Source organism: Periplaneta americana, chromosome 16 (genome assembly GCF_040183065.1).
Source record: "Periplaneta americana isolate PAMFEO1 chromosome 16, P.americana_PAMFEO1_priV1, whole genome shotgun sequence".
Classification (NCBI taxonomy): Eukaryota; Metazoa; Arthropoda; class Insecta; order Blattodea; family Blattidae; genus Periplaneta; species Periplaneta americana.
In genome coordinates this window covers 71654013-71677944 of record NC_091132.1, presented here as the reverse complement: position 1 = coordinate 71677944, position 23932 = coordinate 71654013, and positions in this window count along the sequence as shown.

The following is a 23932-nucleotide window of genomic DNA, read 5'->3' as shown; positions in this document are numbered from 1 at the left end:
CTAAATCATAACAGATTTTAATAAGGAGAGACAATAGTCCTAGTCTTACAAACATGATGGCACGTAGGATGTAGAATCTAAGCTCTATTTCCTTAGACGTTCTTTGCAACATCTCCGGAGTGACTGTATCGGAAACTTTCATAATCAGATTATAAAAGTTCTTAATTTTAATCTGAATCTGAATTCTGAATCTGATCTTATCTATTTGTGTGTGTATGAAATTATCTTCCTTCTTACTTCCCAATATTTGGACGAAAAATCCACAAAAGTCTCGATTTGCGAGGTGTTCCGTGTCCATATATCCATATCATCATCCTTTATGCATAGCAAGCATTTAGGAGAAGTCGATAATTCGATTCGATCGAACATGTTTACTGAGGCAATCGTGACCAGTAACCAATATGAACATGGGTACAGTGGACTTTCCGAGGCATATTAAGAATTAATTTTAAACCTTTCAATTAATTTTTCTATCTTGAATTTTGGTGTTCCACTATTGAACTGTTGTGATTATTGGAGTTAACTCTCCTTCTATAATCTTTTTAATAGATTCAGATGAAAATTTGTATTTTGTTTTTATGTTTATTTTAGTTTAAGTAAAAAGTTAAAAGGACTTCAGTTAATACGCGCTTCGTGGGAAGCTTTTCTTCAACATTGTAACATCTATCTATCATTAATCAGAGCAGATAATCCGCATGTTAACATGATGAGACAGATGTCGAACTCAAATCGTCGTGTGATTTCCTCTGCCATTCTTTTCCCGAAAACTTTACTAAAGCTACAATTCGAAATTTTCGAGAAGAATTGAGAGGTCGTGAATTTGAATCATGGAAGACCCTTTCAGGACGGGGAAAAGGTGTTGAGATTTATAGCGAAGTAACAGTCGCCAACAGTTGGATTTCAAACAAGAAAGGACTTTCGACTAGTGAATGGATATCTTGCCTGAAAATGACAGTAAATTTAGCAGCTATTCGTTCCGTTCCCGGCAGATCTCTCGACGGTACGCGGTGAAGACATGGCTGCCCGGAGATTGAAACTTTAGCACACGTGTTGGGAATCTGTGAACAGGGATTGCTCTTGAGGAACTCTAGACATCATCTTGTAAGATCCAAAATTGCTGTCGCATTAAGAAATAAGGGCTGGATAGTAGAAGAAGAAATCTCCTGTCTAGCTGAAAATTGGTCAACGAGACGAGTAGATATTTTAGCGTACAATGCTGACACTAAACAGGGAAACATTGTGGACCCCACGATACGTTTTGAAGTAGAATGTCATCAGTCAGCCGAGGTCCACCTTGAGAAGAAGTCGATCTATGAGCCTACAGTCAACTATTTCAAGCTGAAATATGCCTTAGGCCTAATTCACGTTGAGGTATTCGGCTTGCTCATAGGTGCTCGAGGGACTATACAGCTTTTTTCGAAGAATTTCGACGGCAGTTTGCTCTGCCAACATCTCTGAGGGATTACATTGTGATAATTGTGTTAAAAAAATCCTGCCAAGTCCTAATTAATCACATGGTGCCACATTAATAGCAATAGTAATTTTTCACGCCCTTTTCTTTGTTTCCCTTCTTTAAAATTTAATATCTATGTTTACATATGTATAATATTTTTTTTTAGGATATACTGAGTCCGTAAGGGCTACCCTCAATGGAGGGCAGTTTACTACTACTACTACTACTACTATTATTATTATTATTATTATTATTATTATTATTATTATTATTATTATTATTATTATCTTGGCTAACGTATCAGCTTTCTTATTACAATTCAGCAGCTCAAAATGGGCGGGGATCTTTTGTGCAATTGTTTATTTGTTTGTTTTGTTTATGGTTTTCATTCTTTTATTAATATCTAAAGATTGGAATGAAAATCGTTCACTTCAATCGATATTAATTTATCTGTTACAGGTACTGGACCGCTCTTAGAGGAAGGAATGAACTATGATTGTGTCAGCTGAGACGGTAGGCATTTCAGTATGCAAGTAATCAAGAGGGATTTCCTGGTTTCCTGGTATTTCAGTGAGTATTATTAAGGATTATAGTTTGTAATTTAATTGTTTCTTGCCAAATTTCTTTCGCCTCTACTAGCGTAGAAGTTTCTAACATACTCTTCTCTGAAAATATTTCTATAATAAAATAGTCTTTGACCGATGTTTGAAGCGCTCTATTGCGGTAATGGCCCGAGAGAAATAGCTGAATGCTATACAAGCAGAGTTATAGATAAAAATGATCAAAACAGTTAAGGTCTTCATTCTTTTTTTTTTTTTTTTTTTTTACAAATTAAACCGTTTAACCATTGATTTAAATAGAGTAATAGCGCAAATCGTTGAAATAAATCTTGCAACGCAGCGCAAGTCGCGTATTACCGACTGAGTACAGGAGAGAGGGAGTCCACTGTAAAAAGTGTAATAACACATGTTCTAAATTTTCCCATTCTTGTACCGTTTCCTTTTGACATTTCCCCTTTTTATGTTGTACACCAGTTCTTCAAAACTTAGATACCGTACGAGACTATTATCCTTATTTCAGTGAATTATAGTCTGTGACATTCTACTCCAATTGACCAAAAACGTGTATTTTACCATTATATTCTACTCCCTTTGATGTGTAATATTGAATTTTATATTAATATTCATGCAATCGTGACATTTCCCCTTTTTGCAGTGGACTCATATAGACCTTACTTACTTATAAATGACTTTTAAGGAATCCAGAGGTTCAAAAATTTAAATTAGGCTACGGTTTATTTAACGACGCTCTCAACTGCCGTGGTTATATCAGCGTCGCCGGTGTGCCGGAATTTTGTCCCTCAGGAGTTCTTTTACATGCCAGTATATCTAAAGACATGAGACTGTCTCATTTAAGCACACTTAAATTCCATCGACCTGGGCCGGGATCGAACCCGCAACCTCGAACACAGAAGGTCGACCACGCTACCCAGGCCCACCGGAGGTTCAATGCCGCCCTCACATAAGCCTGCCGTCGGTCCCTATCCTGAGCAAGATTAATCCAGTCCCTACCGTCATAATCCACTTCCCTCAAATCTATTTTAATATTATCCTCCCGTCTACGTCTCGGCCTCCTCAAAGGCCTTTTCCCCTCGTTCTTCCAACTAACACTCTATATGCATTTCTAGATTCAACCATACGTGCTACATGTCCCGCTCATCTCAAATGTCTGAATTTGTTCCTCATTAGCCTATGTTAGGTGAAGAATATAATGCGTGCAGTACTGTGTTGTGTAATTTTCTGCATTCTTCTGTAACTTCAGCCCTCTTAGCCCCAAATATTTTCCTAAGCATTTCATTCTCGAACACCCTTAATCTCTGTTCCCTCCTCTTTCAGAGTAAGAGTCAAAGTTTCACAACCTTACAGAATAACCGGTAATATACTATAACTGTTTTATAAATTCTAACTTTCAGCTTTTTCGAGAGCAGAGTGAATGATAAAATCTTCTCAACCGAATAATAATAGGCATACATATATACATAAGTGTTCTGTCCATGGGCAGGTCTTTCACTGCAAACCCAGCATTCCCCAAAATTCTCATATTTATTCTGCGTTAAATTTCCTCTCTAGTGTCATTTATATCTGTTACTGTTGCTCCAAGGTACTTGAATTTTTCCACCTTTTCAAGGGATAAATTTTCGATTATTATATTTATATTTCGTACTATGTTCTGGTCACGAAACATAATCATTGTTTTTTCGGGGTCTACTTCCTAACCTATCTCCTTACTTGCTTCAAGTAAAATTTCCGTGTTTTTCCTAAAACTTGTGGATTTTCTCCTAATATATTCACGTCATCCGCGTGTTTTCCCTAATAGTTTGTGGATTTTCTCCTAACATATTCACGTCATCCACATAAACAAGGACAATTTTTTTCAATTTCGACGTATAGTTTTATTTAAGAATCTAAACAAACTAAGTCTGGATGCAATGCAGGCTTTTATTATTACGTCCGTCAGCATATTTCTCTTTGTCTTCTTCATTGTCTGCCAAAGGCCTATGTTCTCATGACAATACGACCCGCAGCAACAAAGCAAGGAAGTTCGTGGAGTGAGAAACAGACTATGTCCGTTAATTTTGCCGAGTCCTCTTTCAGTTATAAATATTGTTATTTTACGTTTCAGTATATTCAGCTTTAATTTCCTTTCGAGGAAATGTGTGCTAAGAAAGTTTATGCTCGACCATGCCGAAATGTAGTAATTATAGGGTAAACTTGCCTATTTCCGTGATATCCCTAATCCCGTGATACGTTTTTTTTAAATTGAATGTCAGTCAAAGCTTTGCCGTTCGACCGTAACGCCAAACATCTTTCTCGAAAGATTGCACCTTTCGCCTACTTTTGAAACATCGGTAAACTTCCTAGCAAGATACACAACCCCGTGAAATTCAGTGCAAAAAAAGTATCACGGAATTAGAAGTATCACGGAATTAGGCAACTTTACCCTACATCTGGTAGCAGCCCTTTAATGGATCTCATTAAAGTACACCTATTCATCAAAGTTCAGGTGTTCCACCAATCAGAAAACACCATTGTAGCAATATGAAAGCGCAAGTATCGATTATTCTCGGATATGCAATCGAAAGACAACTAGCGAAACGTCGAGGAGGCTGGAAATCCAATACTGTCGCAGAAGGTTATGTTCTGTTACTATAATAATTAGCGTTAATTGTAAATAATATTCAAATAAATTCAATCTGTCATTTCGTTTTTCAATGTCTAAATCAATTTCAAGGTTATATCAAAATTAATGTTCATTTTACTCTCCAGATTATATCAAGGTCGATGACATTTTTTCCTCGGAAAAAATCAATACTTTCGCGTCTGCACACATCTCACAATTTACGAGATATTGCACAAGGTCAGTTCCGCTCCCCAGTCAGATAAGAATAACATGAATACTTATGAATAATTTCAAGTTAGAAATATGGCCGAGCATAAAAAGTCGTATGAAACTTGCCTATAATGGCAATTAAGACGCTCGTATGAAAATTATGAACCTCGCTTGCACTCGTTTTATGAACATACTCGCGTCTTAAATACTACCATTATAGGCTCGTTGCATAATGTACTATTATGTTCCCTACAAATTCATTATTCTTTCCAGGGCGTACAATAGCAAACTAGAGATAAGATAAGAGTGTAACATTTACTAATTTGTGTGGTACCCTGTGCAATCAGATTCATTGACCTGAATAGTATCGGAAACTCGAATAAATTTCTACACGACCAAAAAGGACTTGACAAGCAGAAGAATACTGTAGTCAACTGTCAGAATCGTGGCACAAAGCTATTATAGCGCTGGAATCCCAACCTGAAGAGCTTTCATCTCTGTTGGACTTCGTTTTCACCGATTTGCAAAAGCGTTTCTATGGTTACAGCAGTGTCTGTTCGCATATGATTTATAGGTTGTACCAATATTTACGATTTCGTATTGTAATATCAGTGGTTAACTCACGAAACACATATAGAAGGATTGTTGATTGGATCCGTAAATGGTTGGGTAGATGGGTGGGTGGACGGGCGGACGAATGGATGGGTGGATGGATGACTTCGAATAATAATAATATCCTTATCTTCAACTGAAATCAAAGATTTTATAACTTTGTAATTTTGGTTCTTTTTTGTTGTTTAATTTTATCAACAGTAATCTCACTAGAGGTTTTGATTAATCTAGAGAAAATCAAAACTCGAGTGGGATTTGATTGACTATTACACTAATAGAAGAACGTATATAAAGATTAGAAGTAACAAAGTACTCCAATGCAATAAAATATTAATTGGCTTACGAAAATACAACTGTCTTCAAATGTATTATTGTACCATGTCAACATTACGCTAGATGGCAGTAATGTTTTATGATTATGTTTTCTTGTTATCAGTTGTGCCAACTATGGAATCATCATTGAACTCTGTAGACGGTTACTAGTTAAGAAGGCTTTGTTGATTCAGTTTCATTTTTATTAAACCATTTTCATTCCACTTCAATCATCCGGATCCCAGTAATCAACGTAACTTGATAGATGATTTTCAATAAATCTTAATATTAAACAATCTCTGATACGTGACTATCCATAATATCATATAGCAGAAGCTATAACAAACATAACCTAAATAATATAAACAAGTGTTAGAAAAGTTTTAATTAGGGATGATGAAATAAACAAGAAACGTTTTAATTAACGATGATGAAATAAAAAATAAACATGAATAATTTTAAAAGAAACAATTATTGAAAGTACAATTTTCAAATTTGAATGTTATAGTTGTTGGTGGTTCAGTTGATGTTAAATTGGACGTGTGCGTAAAAGAAGTGAACTCGTTGATGTACATGATGTATCCTTCAACTTATTCAGGATTTCCGAATGGTGCTCTTCATATATGACCAATGATCTTTATTAATTCTTGTTCTTGAATGACAATGCAAGTCATATTTGAAAGTGTTGTGCATCTACTGGAGTAGTTTGTAATTTTCTGTTTTTTGACATCCAGACCAGTGCAGTTTGAAATGTTGGCAAACAAAACAAATGCTAGGGTAGTGATAAAAATAAACAAGTGCTAGGGACGCTGTAAAATTGTGCGATAAGCAGCCATAATTGGTTGAAAGACGTCCTTTCATACCGTTTTATTGGTCAAAAGTAGTGTGACGTAGTAAAAGTGTAATAGTCAGTAAAATTTACAGTCTTCTCCTAAATTATATTGGGACAATTGTGAAATTAAATTATGTACAAAGACTAAGACGTTGTTTTCCTCTTTCTCATCATCATCATCATCATCATCATCATCATCATCATCATCATCATCATCATGTTTTTCTTCTTCTTTTTGATTATCTTTACTGCTTACACCAGGGATGTCGAACAGCTCTCGAGAGAGCCTTCACTCCTCCCTTACCGTGCAACCGTTGAACACAGGTAGCAGGCAGTCCGGCCGAATGATCGTAAACAAAAGCGAAACTGCGGCGGCTGGTACTTTGATAACTTTTATACATCTTACCAATTGATTAGGAACTCAGTTTATATTTGCACTTGATGACTCTGATAAACAAAGAATGTAGCCTACATGAGGATGAATTATGATGATAATAATAATAATAATAATAATAATAATAATAATAATAATAATAATAGAGTTTTATCTACTGCGTCATTCCATGAATGTTGTTCGTTAGTGACGGAAATAGGTAAATCATAATAATAATGTTGTTAATATCATGTTTAAAATATCAAATTTGTGTGTATGTGTTGTAGCAGTGCAACTTCAAGTTCAGAAACGTAAACTGTTTTGCTGTATAAAATTAATTGCTTTTAGCGTGACTTGAAATTTGTTCATAGTTTTTGTTACAGATTAAAAAATATCTCCTCCTCGAGTTCCATCCTTTAGTGAAATGACATCTACAAGACCTCCCTGAACATTAAACTCTGATTCCACACTCCTTATGAATATACTGTAGCTAGCTGTGCCGTATCTTTCCGGTCGGTATTTTCATCAAGGGCTATAGTGAGTGACAAGTGAAAGTTTTCATTCTTGCTATCAGTTGTTCCTCCAAGTTATCTCACATTTATGATACACGCTCTGCAAAAATATTACGAGACAAACATGTAGATTTAAAATCATTAACGTATTCCAGACATATCCCTTTTGCAACAGCTATGAGACAGCCTTTCACAAATTCTCAGTCAGTAAATAGCTTTGAAGCCGTTGCAATGATTTCACAAATTTTGTAGCTAGCACGAACCAAGCTTATTCTACTAACACCCGATGATGATGGAAGGTTTTCTGAATTCAATCTTGATTTTAATTCTTCTGCAGCCTTTTCACGAGTGAAAGCGGATAACTTTTCTGGTCCATAATATTCAGCATGACGTGTAGAATTAAAATGCCTTTTAATATTATGATGGCTAATGTATCGAAGTTCTTTTCTACATGTTAAGAAATATGCCTTTCCGTCCTTTAAGATAAATAAATATTTATCTGTCCACTCACTGTTGAATCGTCGTTCCATATCCATACCAGCCGCCAGAGTTGATAAACACACTGCGTACAGAACACTGCTACAGCGAGCTGACTGACTGTCGTTTCAGCTCAGCTACTGTAGGAAACAGTATTAATCATTTCACAGTTTGAGAGCGCTGTTCGACATCCCTGGCTTACACTAAAGCTCAAAATATGAAGTAAAGAGGAAAAGATGTTCATCACTGACATTTTGTTGCAGGTGTACTTAATGAAGTTTACTTAAAGAGAAGCGTGATATTGGCATTTGAAGTCGTGTGTAATGGTTAAGGTAAAGTGAATCAAAAACATTTGTTCAGCACAAAGATTTAAATTATACTGTGGAAGATATTTTCTAGATGCAGGATACTCTTTCGCCTTTCCTTATGGGAACGATTCTGCATTATTTTTGGTTGGCTATTTAATGTCGCTGTAGGTTATTTAGCGTAGAAAGAATTGTTGATAGCGAGATGGTATCTGGCGAGATGAGACCGAGGATTCAACTAAATTGTAAATGCTCTGATGTTTCTAGTAATGAACACAGTAACTTCACTATTTTTCATCAAAATATTAGGGGATTAAAACAAAAAACTGATGAATTGATCACTTCTTTAGCAACTCAAAAGCATAAACCTCAGATATTATGTATAACTGAACATCATATGAAGCAACAGGAAATACTACAACTGTCTTTACATGGATATGTATTAGGTTGTCATTTCTGTAGACATGTCTTCCAAAAAGGGGGTGCCTGTATTTTTATCAGAGAGGATCTATTATTTAGTAAAATTGATATATCTGATTTTTGCCTTGAACAAGATATTGAAATCTGTGGAATACAAATTGGTTATGAGATATCAAATTTAATTATCTTATGTGTTTATAGGGCGCCAATGGGAGATTATAAGAAATTTACAACTAACTTAGATTCATTATTGAAAAGACTTTATAAACCACATACCGAATTTGTAATCTGTGGTGACATAAACATAGGTTATCTATCAGAAAGCTCACGTAAAAGAAAATTAAACTCACTTCTTGAAATTTATAATCTTAGTCACACAGTACTTTTTCCAACCAGAACACAAGCTGGAAGTAGTACTGCCATTGATAATATATTTATAGATAAAAGTAGATTGAATTCCTATTCAACAGTACCATTAGTCAATGGCCTGTCTGATCACGATGCACAAATTCTAAGTGTTTTCAATATGAGTGAAAAATTCCAAAGTGTTAATCTAAAAATAAAAAAAGGATTATAAATGCTGGATCTCTTCATCATTTAAATACATGTCTACAAAATGAATCTTGGGAAAATGTATATAGTACCGATACCATTGATATTAATACTAAATTTAATGCATTTTTCACTGCATTTACGAATTATTTCAATGAATGTTTTCCAGTCAAGGTCGTGAAAAAATGTAAAAGTAAAAACGTGTGGATAACTCAGGGAATTAAAATATCATGTGTTAGAAAAAGGAATCTATATTTAATGAGTAGGAATAGTGATGATCCTCATGTTCTTAATTACTACAAGAATTACTGTAAAACTTTGACAAAAGTTATAAAAGATGCAAAGAAAATGTATCTGAATGAAAAAATACAAAATTCAGATAATAAGATTAAAACTATTTGGGATATTATTAAAAATGAAACTAATCGATATTCAAAGAGTGAAAATATTACTTGCATTAAAATCAATGATAGTAAAATAGATAACCCAAAATCAATTGCAAATCATTTTAACGACTTCTATATAAATATTATTCAGAACTTAAACATTCAAGATTGTGCAGAAGATGCTGCACTTGGTTACCTAACTGATGCATTTAACACTGAGTTTTTAGGTCTCAAATTTATTCCCACTACCGTAGCAGAAATCATGCATGTGATAAAACAACTAAAAACAAAATATTCCTCTGGATATGATGAAATTCCAAGTAAAGTTCTGAAAGCTTGTTCTGAAATATTATCCCCTCCGTTAAGCTATCTATGCAATTTGTCAATGCAATGTGGTATTTTTCCAGAAAGACTCAAATATTCAATAGTAAAACCAATATACAAAAAGGGAGATAAATGTACTATTGCTAATTACAGACCCATATCATTATTAACAACATTTTCAAAAGTGTTTGAGAAAGTTATGTATAATAGATTATATCATTACCTGGAGTCCAACAATATATTAGTTTTAGAACAGTTTGGATTTAGAAAACAAAAATCGACAGAGAATGCTGCTTTTAGTTTGGTGGATGAAATACTAAATTCATTAAATTCGAAACTACATGTAGGTGGGATTTTTTGTGACTTGGCTAAAGCATTTGATTGTGTAGACCATAGTATATTAGTAAAAAAATTGAAGTTTTATGGTATTAAAGATGAGATGTTGGGTTGGTTTACATCGTACTTATCAAATAGAAAACAAAAAGTAGAAATAAATGTACCAAATAGTCATAAAGTTACTTATTCAGAATTTAGAAATATTAAACATGGTGTTCCGCAGGGGTCAATTTTAGGTCCATTGTTGTTTCTAGTTTATATTAATGATTTAGCCTTGACCATAAACAATTCATCCCATTAATTTTATTTGCAGATGATACAAGTGTGATTATTTCAAGCAAACAATACGATCATTTTATAAACACTTCTAATACAATGCTGAATCTAATGAATGAATGGTTCCATGCAAATAAACTAGCACTTAATGTTGATAAAACCAGTGCAGTCAAATTTAGTACACACAATAGTGCTCAGGTTTCCTACAGTATTCGATTAAATGGAACTCATCTCAAAGAATCTATAAGCACAAAGTTTCTTGGTTTAGAATTGGATAATCACTTGAACTGGAAAACGCATATAGAATGTATTACTCGTAAATTGAGCTCTGCCTGTTATGCATTAAGATCCTTATCTACTATTGGTGATATAAACTTACTTAAAATGTCATACTTTGCATATTTTCACTCTGTAATGAAATATGGATTAATATTCTGGGGTAACTCGTCTGAAGCTAAACACGTTTTTGTTTTACAAAAGAAAGCTATAAGAATAATGGCCGGTGTGCATAAAAGGACCTCATGTAAAAATATTTTCCGAAACTTAGAAATCTTGACTTTACCTTGTGAATACATTCTTTCCCTAATGATGCTGTATATTAAGAACCAAGATAAATTCAGTACTAATCAAGACATTCATCATTTTAATACAAGACATAAATCAGATCTTCATCTACCCTCTGTTAGTCTAAGCTGTTTTAAAAAAGGATTTCGCTATTCATGTATAACAGTCTTCAATGCAGTGCCTAATTATCTTAAAGATTTGAAGAACAACGAGAAAAGGTTCAGAAAAGAATTAACCAAATTTCTACATACTCATACCTTCTACACAATTGATGAATTGTTTATGCTTGTGAGTTGAATTATTCTACTTAAATGACATGTACAATTTTATATAGCTCAACTAAAATATGTTTTTATATTGACTTAATCTGTTTACTATGTATTGTATTTTTTGTTTAGCATAACTGATGAATTGTATGTACTGTAAATTGAATAGTATACTGTATAGGTCAACTGATGAATTGTTTAAGCTTATAAATTCAATTAATCTACTTCATATGAATTGTATAGCTTAACGAAAATAAGTTTGTAAATTGAACTAATTTGATTGTATATGTTTGTATAGTTTGGCTGATGAATTGTATATGTTCTTAAAATGATTACTAGTCTGTGTAGCTCTACTGATGAATTGTATATAGACCTACTGTAAATTGAATGGTAATATGTATAGCTCAACTGATGAATTGTTTATGATTATAAATTGAATTAATCTACTTGATATTAATTGCACAAGTTTGTATAGCTTAATGAAAGTATGCTACTTTGTATTGTATATATTTGTATAGTTTTGGCCGATGAATTGTATATGCCTTAAATTGAATAGTAATCTATATAGCTCTACTGATAAATTGTTTGTGTTTGTAATTTGAAGTAGTTTGCATGATATGTATTATCAATTTCTGTATATCACAACTGGTTGAATTGTTTATGCCTTAAATTTAATTAAATTGTTTTGTATTATAATATAGCTCAACTTATGAATGATCGTTTGCGTTTGTAAATTTAATAATCTGATTGGCTATGTATTGTATACTTTTAGTAGAGCCATCGATGTAGCTCAGTCGGCAGACTCGCTGGGCTGCTGATCCGGAGCTGCGTTCGGGCTTGGGATGGATCCCCCTTTGGACTTTGGTTTCTTCGGAGGTTTTCCCCAGCCGTGGGACTGAAGCCGGATGGTCTATGGCGAGTCCTTGGCATCAACCCCTTTGATTTGATTACCCCCTTTGAATTGATTACCTGGTTGGGTTTTTCCGAGGTTTCCCCCACCGAAAAGGCAAATGCCGGGTAATATTTTGGCGAATCCTCGGACCTCATCTCATCTCACTACATCTCGCCAAAATGTAAAAAAAAAAATGTAAAAAAATTGTACAAAATTATAAAAATTGTAGAAAATTACTAAATTGTAAAACTATAAAAATTTGTAAAAATTGTAATTGTAATATTGTAAAATGTTGACATGTTCCACATCTTAAAGCTTCATTGCTCATGTAAGATCTATGGAATAAAATGAATGAATGAATGAATGAATGAATGAATGAATGATATGGTATTGTCTGAGATTCGCTTTATTTTTAGGGAAAACCACGGATATTACTAACTAAACTCAGTACTTGCATAGCTTTGCTATACTGAATATCTTTACGTAGAACTATGTGCGAGTGGTGCGAAACATGAAACACATGGGTAATACATGCAAACAGGAACACAAGAAGAGCAAGGGGAGAACAAGGAGAAGACAGGGATAACAAGATAACAAACGAAGATAAGGAGAAGAAGCAAAACAAGGAAAAATAAGCGAAGACAGGAGAACAAGGCGAAGACAAGAAGAACAAAGCAAAGACAAGGAGAACAAAGCGAAGGCAAGAAGAACAAGCGAAGAAGAGGGGAATAGGCGAAGACAAGAAGAACAAGGAGAAAACAAGAATAAGGAGGAGAGAACAAGGAGAACAAGATGAAAAAAGGAGAACAACGAGAAGAGCAGGAGAATAGGCGAAGACAAGAAAAACAAGATGAAAACAAGGAGAACAAGATGAAAACAAGGAGAACAAGGCGAAGACCAGGAGAATAGGCAAAGACAAGAAGAAAAAGATGGAAACAAGGAGAACAAGAGGAAAACAAGGAGAACAAGGCGAAGACCAGGAGAATAGGCGAAGACAAGAAGAACAAGATGGAAACAATGAGAACAAGATGAAAACAAGGAGAACAAGGCGAAGACAAGAGGAACGAGATGAAGACAAGGAGAACAAGGCGAAGACAAGAAGAACAAGGAGAAAACAAGAAGAAGGAGGAGAGGACAAGGAGAAAAAGATGAAGACAAGGAGAACAAGGCGAAGACCAGGAGAATAGGCGAAGACAAGAAGAACAAGGCGAAGACAAGAAGAACAAGGAGAAAACAAGAAGAAGGAGGAGAGGACCAAAGAGAACAAGGCGAAGACCAGGAGAATAGGCGAAGACAAGAACAAGATGGAAACAAGGAGAACAAGGCGAAGACAAGAAGAACAAGATGAAGACAAGGATAGTAAGGAGAAGACAAGGAGAACAAGGCGAATACAAGGAGAACAAGGCGAAGACAAGAAGAACAAGGAGAAAAGAAGAAGAAGGAGGAGAGGACAAGGAGAACAAGATGAAGACAAGGAGAACAAGGCGAAGACCAGGAGAATAGGCGAAGACAAGAAGAACAAGATGGAAACAAGGAGAACAAGGCTAAGACAAGAAGAAAAAGATGAAGACAAGGAGAATAAGAAGAAGACAAAGAGAACAAGGTGAACAAAAGAAGAACAAGGAGAAAACAAGAAGGAAGGGAGAGGACAAGGAGAACAAGATGAAGACAAGGAGAACAAGGCGAATACCAGGAGAATAGACGAAGACAAGAAGAACAAGATGAAAACAAGGAGAACAAGGCGAAGACAAGAAGAACAAGGAGAAAACAAGAAGGAGGAGGAGAGGACAAGGAGAAAAAGATGAAGACAAGGAGAACAAGGCGAATACCAGGAGAATAGGCGAAGACAAGAAGAACAAGATGGAAACAAGGAGAACAATGCGAAGACAAGAAGAACAAGGAGAAAACATGAAGGAGGAGGAGAGGACAAGGAGAACAAGATGAAGACAAGGAGAACAAGGCGAATACCTGGAGAATAGACGAAGACAAGAAGAACAAGATGGAAACAAGGAGAACAAGGCGAAGACAAGAAGAACAAGATGAAGACAAAGAGAAGAAGGCGAAGACAAGGAGAACAAGGCGAAGACGTGTGTGTGCGTGCGTGCGTGCGTGCGTGTGTGTGTGATATACATGTATATTATTTGGGTACTGGTACAGATACTCTTTCGCTACTTTCACTCACTGCAATGGCACTATGACACATTTGACTGACACTTTAGAACACATTTCACTGTCCTAAGAAAATAATGTAATACAAACTAAGAGGAAGACGAGATGTAGACAGACCTTGGAAGCGACCTAACGACCTAATCCGTGAATGAAGATGATGACGATCTTTCGTATTGTAAACAGTGTCATTTTCTATAGCGTATCTTTTCCATTTGGTTGGCGAAATGTGCATTAATTTAGTCATTTGTTTTCAATCCATTGGTCACCCCTGTCTTGCTTTAATATTCATAGAAGTTTGTTACGCCATATTTTGTAGATTTACTACTAACACAATATTGAAATTGTGGCTGCTGGAAAGTCAACCACCAAACCCCCCCCACCCTCTTTCCCCCTCAACCCTCTCGCCAACTCCCATTCAGAAACTCCTGGCAATGAACCCACAAACTCTGCGATGCCAAAGAGATTATAGGGTGATCGTCGCCAAATTTCTCTATGGGTCAGAACTTCGAATGATGAAAACAATACGCTTTTATATAGCATTTTGTCCGCAAACGTACAGAAGAAAAGTTAGTCATTTGTTCTCTAGTTTTCGCTAATCTTTTTAAGAACCGTAAAAATTAATAGAAGCAAATCAAGAATAATTGTCGTTGTTTTTAAAGTCAGAACAGTTCCGCGGACCACCTTACTCTTGTTCCTTTCGAAAACAAATTTATCATTTTTGTAGTATATTTTGATACCAGTATACTTATATTTTAAAATTGAATTAAGGTTCGGTACTTTGGTCCTCTGTTATGAATTCGTGTGGTCCCTGGCTAGGTTACAGGCGCAGTGCCAGATGTGCAGGGAAAATATGGCGAGACACACCACGTGTATAGTGCTTTAAATCCCTCTTTTGTTGCTGAGAGTAGAGTGGGAAGTCGATAGACGGATAGGGTAATAAATTTAATAAAATATCAGTACTGGGAGAAAAAGTAAAATTCGATTGTGTCATTTTCAAACTTTGAGATTTTAAGCTATAGTGTGATACGCAATTCGTTTGAATTTTATTTTTTGTTCTGTCTTTTTTTAAGGACCACAAGGGCAGATCTCGAGGACCACAGGTGGTCCGCGGACCATAGTTTGAGAAACGCTGATATAGACTGTTGTTGTTTAGTCAACTGTCCGGAGACAAGTTTGAACCTCATAAGTAACACCAATAAGGCATCACTCATGAGGCAACTAGGCCAGGACATAATTGAATAGGATGGCCAGTTTTCTTTCCTCTCCAATGCATACATCGCCGATTAGCTACATATTCCACTAATTAGACATTAGATGCATACAAAGAATTGAAGGGTTCAGAGCCATAGTGGGCCAAGCGCCATTTATTGAAAACGGAGAAAGCAAGGGTTAAAGTTAAGTGATTACCATAGTTTAATGAAGATTGACATATCATTTAGTTTGAATGTGTGATAACTTAATTTTAACTCTTCTTTTCTACGGTTTTAGTAGATGGCGCTTGGCCCAATATGGTTCTGAACCCTTCAATTGTTCTTCCTCTGACACATATCGTCAAGTGAGATGTACTGCCTGATAATAGACATACATATCAGAGGTAGTAATATAGACTATTGTATTAAATTAATAAACAAATGAAAAATTGATAATAAATTACTACTGAATAATAACGGGTCCAGGTTCAAATTCTGCTTGAGACATGTTGCTTGGTTGGGGTTTATTTCCGGGGTTTTCCCCTCAACCAATTGAAGCAGAATTACTGCATAACATTCGGCGTTGGATCTCGGACTCATTTGGCATCATTAATTCACATTTCATCATCATCATCATCATCATCATCATCATCTTCATCATCATCGTCGTCCATACCATAGCCCGGGTTAAGTTCACGGTGAGGCGTGCTGTACTTGTACAAGAGCGCTGCCGTTCGACTACCCATATAATAGGAGTGCTAAGCACAATAAGCCTTAGGCTGAAATGCAAGCCTTCGGGTCCCTTCTCCGTACAATAAAAAAAAATATTAAAGGTATATACGAAATTAATCAATACTATAATTTACTTACTTACAAATGGCTTTTAAGGAATTCGCAGGTTCATTGCTGCCCTCACATAAGCCCGCCATCGGTCCCTATCCTGTGCAAGATTAATTCAGTCTTTATCATCATATCCCATCTCCCTCAAATCCATTTTAATATTATCCTCCCATCTACGTCTCGGCCTCCCAAAAGGTCATTCCCTCCGGTCTCCCAACTAACACTCTATATGCATTTCTGGATTCGCCCATACGTGCTGCATGGCCTGCCCATCTAAAACGTCTAGATTTAATGTTCCTAATTATGTCAGATGAAGAATACAATGCGTGCAGTTCTGCGTTCTGCAACTTTCTCCATTCTCCTGTAACTTCATCCCTCTTAGCCCCAAATATTTTCCTAAGAACCTTATTCTCAAACACCCTTAATCTCTGTTCCTCTCCCAAAGTGAGAGTCGAAGTTTCACAACCATACAAAACAACCGGTAATATAACTTTTATTAATTCTAACTTTCATATTTTTGACAGCAGACTAGATGACAAAAGCTTCTCAACCGAATAATAACATACATTTATTAACAATTAATTAATTAAACATGACATTAGGCCTACTTACGAAATTTAAATATGTCGCTCAAAGTGACCACCTTTAGCTTCCAAAAATTTTCTGAGATTCAATTCCAAGCGCACTCGAATGTTATAAATACTCTCGTACGTATTTTTAATTATTTCTTTTTTGTTATTTTACGACGCTTTCTCAACTGCTACGATTAGCTAGCGTCTAAGTGAGATGAAGGTGAAAGTTACCGAAAGTTACCCAGTATTTGCTCTTAATGGGTTGAGAGAAAACGTCGTAAAGAACCTCAATTAGGTAATTTATCCCAACCAGGATTTGAACCCGGGTCCGCTCGTTTCACGGTCAGACGTACTACCCGTTACTCCAGAACAATGTACTATATTTTATTTACGACAGTCCTTTTTCATTACAAAAAGATCCCATATATCTCCACATGTGAGACGTTTATAACCGTACGATTGTAAAGGAACTGATATTTGTAGATCAACGGTCATCAGCGCAGTGAACCCTCGGGCTAGCGTATCTTACCCGCGGATAAGAGAGGCACTATCGTGAATCCGTGGCTGCTGGCGGGTATGTCTTCTCCTTCTCACTTCTGGACGATGGTGCATATTCCGATACACTCCTTACCCGTTACCCATTTCAGCGAGTGCTGTCGACCAATGCTCCAGATACTCTCGTCTAAAACGTCGCTTCATTTTCTTGTAGCCTTTCTTTTTCACTAAATATACCAAAATAAAATTTCTCTGTGATACAGTGAATGCCATTTTACTTTCTTTATTTGCCAAACACACATTCTCGCAAATAGTGTCGCAATGAATACAAGACACGATCAGTAGGTGCGGAGGCAGTTAAGTTTCCGGCCTGACCTTGACAACGAGCGATAAAGGCCAATCGCCAATGTGGTGAAGAAAGCCATATCTTTGTTTGTCATAATGATGCACACTCGCACTTTTTACCTAACTCAGTTGCTTGAGGAGAGCCTCTTGAGTTGATCGTGCTGCGTACATCTTTGTCGTGTTTAAAATTGAGTATCGTGCGGTAATAAAGTTCCTTACTAAAGAAGGACATTCTCCCGCGAAAATCAAAAACCGTTTAGATGGGGTGTATGGTGAAGCCTCCTCTTCTTATTCAAATGTGAAAGAATGGGCTAAACAGTTTCGTTTAGGCCCAGAAAATATTGAAGATGAACTTCGTGAAGGACGGTCAGTCGAGGTGCTGTAGGGGAATTCTGTTGGTTCACTTCAAAGAGAGGAACACCATTGTCAACGCACAGTACTACCACAGTCTAGTATATATAGTCACGAAGCTTGAGTTGTGAGGGTTCTAGGAACAATAGACTGTGCCGGTACTATTTCGCATTGTCTGTAATGAGGCGATATTAGCGATCCTAGTGGTTAGCAACTATCTATGGATGCATATTTACTACGTATTGAGCTTCGTGACTGTATATACTAGACCAACCATGGGGAAAAATGGCTTCGAAGGGCCACTGCACTCAGAGCCTCCTTACCTCACTCCACCGACTATCTCCTCCGCCTGGTGCTTCGTAGACACGCTTCATTCAGTGGCGGGTATGGCTTCGATCTCGGGACGTCAATTTCAGGAAGAGTGGCAGAAAGAGTTTTTTATTACTTACAAAAAGAAAAATGTCTGCTGCTTAATATGTGGGTTTAAAATTGCGCATATGAAACGCTTCAATATTAAACTCCACTTTGATTGGAAGCATAAAGCGTACTTTGGTGAGCTTACAAGTATTTATTTACAATTTTAAAAGCTATTTTTCGTAATATCTGTGAAAAGATACAAATCAAGATATGTTTATGGTATTTTCAGGATTTAGTTACCTATTATTTTATTAAGTACCTATCTGAAACTGAACTTACTTATTTAAAACTTTGAGTGCATATTAGTCCTACTTCATGTGTTCTCTTTCCAAGAAAGATCTTCAGACGTAACCGCAATGGACAAGGAAATGTGTCTGTTCAATAATCCATTTGTATTTACCCAAGCAGCAGAGCCACTATAGAGATGCCAAAGAGCACGCCACTAAAGTGTTTAGAAAACATATATTAGAGCTCTTTAAATACCTACCAGACGAGCAATTCCATAATCTGCGCACATTTACAATGTGTATTTTATTTATGTTTGGCTCAACTTACTGTTGTGAGCAGTTTTTCCTTTCAAAATGAATATGACCAAAAGCATCTCCAGGCCTAGGATCATAAACATGCATTAATTTCAGTATTACGGTTGAGTTGTACTTTATAACAAAAATAATAAAAACTAGCAGTATAGGTCTACAGCAGTAATGTCAGAGTTGTAAGCTCCGAAACCGGTTGTGGAGCTAGAGACGTCCAGTCGGAGCGTGAACTTGCTTATGTCTGTGGAAGCACCGGAGCACGCAACGAGTTATAGTGGAGCGCTCCGCTCCGTTTAGGCTGTGTCTGACAACGCTGGTCTACAGTATTAGCCTATTTCGTTTCATTCACATCATATATATTTTGTTTAATATGTTTTCAAGTTAAATGACAATAGGGCTTATTTATTACTTTAGTGATTTTAAAAAGAAATAATTGATTATAATCAACATAATTATGTTGATTATTATATTGTGTTTAATATGTTTCCATTTAAATGACAATGGAGCTTAGTTACGTTATTGGTTTTAAAGAGAAACAATTTATTATGTTGATTACTATATTGTTTAATATATTGTACAGTTAAATGACAATGGAGCTTTGCTTTTTTCTTTATTGTTTTTAAAAAAGAAACCATTTATTATGTCGATCACAAGAGTTCAAGAATTTTTCGTGCACATAATGAAGGAATGGTTATACAATTGAAGAATATATAATTTGCCTAATGACAGTAGGTAGCTGTAATAATTATTGTATGACACATGTACTTCATATAAACAAAAGACTATAAAGATTTTGAAACAAGAAATAACTGCGGAGAAATTACTGATGCGCAAGGTGTATCGAATCCTCCACTGCACTTGACTTACCAAACAACTGCGATACCCCTCGCCTGTCAATCAAACGAATGTGGGGTGAGTAGGAACGCTCCCTCCCTACTTTGCTGATAGTCCCCATAGTTGTACTAGACTGTGGTACTACTATAGCCTCCTACAGAAAATGTGAGCCGCGATTAAGAAGAAGAGACGCAGGATCCTGAGCCGTGTCATTCGCCTTCTGCATGACAATACACTAGTGCACACAGCACAGATTGTGAAGGATGCTGTGAAGGACTGTGGGTTCAAGGAGTTGGACCATCCACTCTACAGTCCAGATCTGGCACCCAGTAACTTCTGCCTCTTCTCGAAACTCTAGAAAAACCTTCGAGGAAGAAAATATTCAGATGATAATGAGGTGCAAGAGGTAGTTTTAGGCCATTTTGCAGACAAAAGTTAAGACTATTTTTTCAAGGATATAGGAATGTTAATTAAAAAATGTGTTAAGTGTGATGAAGTAAAGGGAGACTATATTGAAAAGTGACATGTGTTTTTTTTTTTCTATTCGCTCCATAAGTAGGTCAGGCCGGAAATTTATGGAAACCACCTAGTACATCACCGCTCCACCGAACTGTACAGGATGGTTGGTAACCGATTACATGACTCTTCACATACAGGATTTGGTCCACAAAACATTTCGCATACTGTCTATTGACACACTGTCATTCAGTATACAACCAATTCACTTACTGACATTTGGCATACTCCGTTTCGCATACATATTTTTACATACACAAATTCACCTTTGTGTTTATCTTTGTGTTTAGATATCTCCCTGAGCACGAGTTTTTTACTCCTTCAGGGAAGAACTAAGATTGTATTTCTGTCAACGTTATTTTATTAACAATAAACAATAAACCTACATATATTTCATATACTATTTTTATATCTATTTGTTACCATTTCCGTGGTGATATACCATTTTTATATCTATTTGTTGCCGTGAAGATGTACAATATATCCATATGGACATCTATATAATGATTTTAACTTAATGTAACATGTGTATTCTAGACCAAATTAGGTTAAGTTAGAGCAATTCACTCAAGCAAGATCCGAAAATCATAATAGGTTCCATACCATAAGGCAAGGTTTTCATCATAAATGTTTACCTAACACTCTACATCTGAAGATGATACACATGAATCGGAAACGTTAATGTAAATTGTTAACTTTTAAGATAAGCAAAGGTGGCACAATAAATAAAATACTTATAGTCAAACATTAATAGCTTATCGGCATACCACAATATGAAATTAATAAAACATAACGTTAATATCATTTTACTTGAGATTGCACACTTGATCTTAAACATATGAAAATAAAATTCCTAGCCTTTTAATAAGGGCCTAGTAATTAAATAAAGACTGGGGAACGGATTATTATACACTGAAAGGTAGAGATGATATTTCAAATAGGCTACTTGATTGTTTATACATACATAACAGTTGCCAAAGTAGATAAAAGTTCAGTCAGATATAAACAACTGTGGCGATTCAAGGCTGCTTGACGTTCAGGACTCCGAGAGTGATCAATCTCGACGTCTCGGAACACTCACAAACAGCCTTTACGTCAACAACGCTACGTAATACATTGCCGTGTGGGGGGGGGCGCTTTCTCGATCGTTGTTCATCTCTAGTGTGTATGCACCGGTGAACTATCGGCTGTGTGTACGAACAGTTCTAGGAGGCCACAACTACATTACATACCTACTATTTACGCAGACTACAAGCTGTTCCTAAAATGGGTAGTCAAGGCTAAGTTGTAGACCTGCTCATAAGTTATAATTCATTTTTGGATTTGTGATTCTCAATCTATTTTATTGTTTATTTAGTTCACGTATTTCTTCCTTGCTATAATATGCATTCAGTGTAACTTCAAATCCAAGTATTATTTTCGCAATTATTCATCATTTAGGCCTAGTAGGATTCCACTATTTTACTGAGCTTGTGCTTTTATAACTATATCAGCCTTTGAATGTTGTTTAAATATTAATGTGTAAATATTATCGCGTATGAATGTTAACTTCCAATATTGCATGGTTGTGAAACTTGGACTCTCACTTTGAGGAACAGAGGCTAAGGGTGTTTGATAATAAGGTTCTTAGGAAAATATTTGAGACTAAGAAGGATTAAGTTACAGGAGAATGGAAGAAAAAAGTATGTATGTATGTATGTATCCAATGCCTACCTACTTCACTTTACATGATTCGTGTTCCGCATATTGCGGATAGATGGCAGGACTGTGACCCATTTTAGTTGCACACCACTTCGGCGGGCCACGCTGTACATGATGTGTATCTATGCAGTGTTACGTCTTGTTCTAGGGTGAGTGTATAAGTAAGTGTTCGTGTAAGTCTAGTGTATGGAATGAGTGGTGATAATGAAGATGAGGAACAGAGAAGGGGAAACCTGGTGCCGGCACGTAGCCTACTCCTGTCGAATAGCACCATGGGGCCTAACGTCCCCGTCCAACAGACGAATCACTATCAACAGTGACATATGCCTTCTCTTCATATGCACTGCGGAGAGATTTGGGATTTAACCCAGGCATATTGGTGCACAATCTAGTGATTAGAAGTTGTGCATTGCCATCTCTCTTAGTCCCGAAGTAGAAGTTTTACAAGAAAATCTCTGACCCCGCCGGGAATCCAACCCGGCCGGCTAGTTTGGATTAATATGTAAATATTATCGTGTATGAATATTAACTTCTAATATTGCGTGGCTGTGAAACTTGAAGAGGAACAGAGGCTAAAGGTGTTTCAGAATAAGATGCTTAGAAAATTATTTGGGGTTAAGAAGGATGAAGTTACAGGATAATGAACAAAAAAGTTACACAATGCAGAACTGCACGCATTGTATTCTTCACCCGACATAATTAGGAACATTAAATCCAGACGTTTGAGATGGGCAGAGCATGTAGCACGTATGGGCGAATCCAGGAATACATATAGAGTGGTAGTTGGGAGACCGGAGGTAAAAAGACTTTTGGGGAGATCGAAACGTAGATAGGAGAATAATATTTAAAATGGATTTGAGGAATGTGAGATATGATAGTTGGAAATATAAAAATTAGAGATTTATCCTTCGAAGAGGTGGAAAAATTCAAATATCTTGGAACAACAGTAACAAATATAAATGACACTCGGGAGGAAATTAAACGCATAATAAATATGGAAAATGCCTGTTATTATTCGGTTGAGAAGCTTTTGTCATCTAGTCTGCTGTCAAAAAATGTGAAAGTTAGAATTTATAAAACAGTTATATTACCGGTTGTTCTGTATGGTTGTGAAACTTGGACTCTCACTTTGAGAGAGGAACAGAGATTAAGGGTGTTTGAGACTAAGGTTCTTAGGAAAATATTTGGGGCTAAGAGGGATGAAGTTACAGGAGAATGGAGAAAGCTACACAACGCAGAACTGCACGCATTGTATTCTTCACCTGATATAATTAGGGACATTAAATCCAGACGTTTGAGATGGTCAGAGCATGTAGCACGTATGGGCGAATCCAGATATGCATATAGAGTGTTAGTTGGGAGACCGGAGGGAAAAATACTTTTGGGGAGACCGAAACGTAGATGGGAGGATAATATTAAAATGGATTTCAGGAAAGTGAGATATGATTGTAGGGACTGGATTAATGTGTTCAGGATAGAGGCCTATGGCGGGCTTATGTGAGGGCGGCAATGAACCTCCGGATTCTCTAAAAGCCATTTATAAGTAGCCTAAGTATTGTATAAACTGCTTCTTTCTTATGGTTGAGTGGAAGGGAAGCGTAATTGCCTTAATTGGAGGGATGACGAGGGAAAACGTGAGAATTCGAGAAAACTCATCAGAACCTTGACTTTATCCACCACAAAT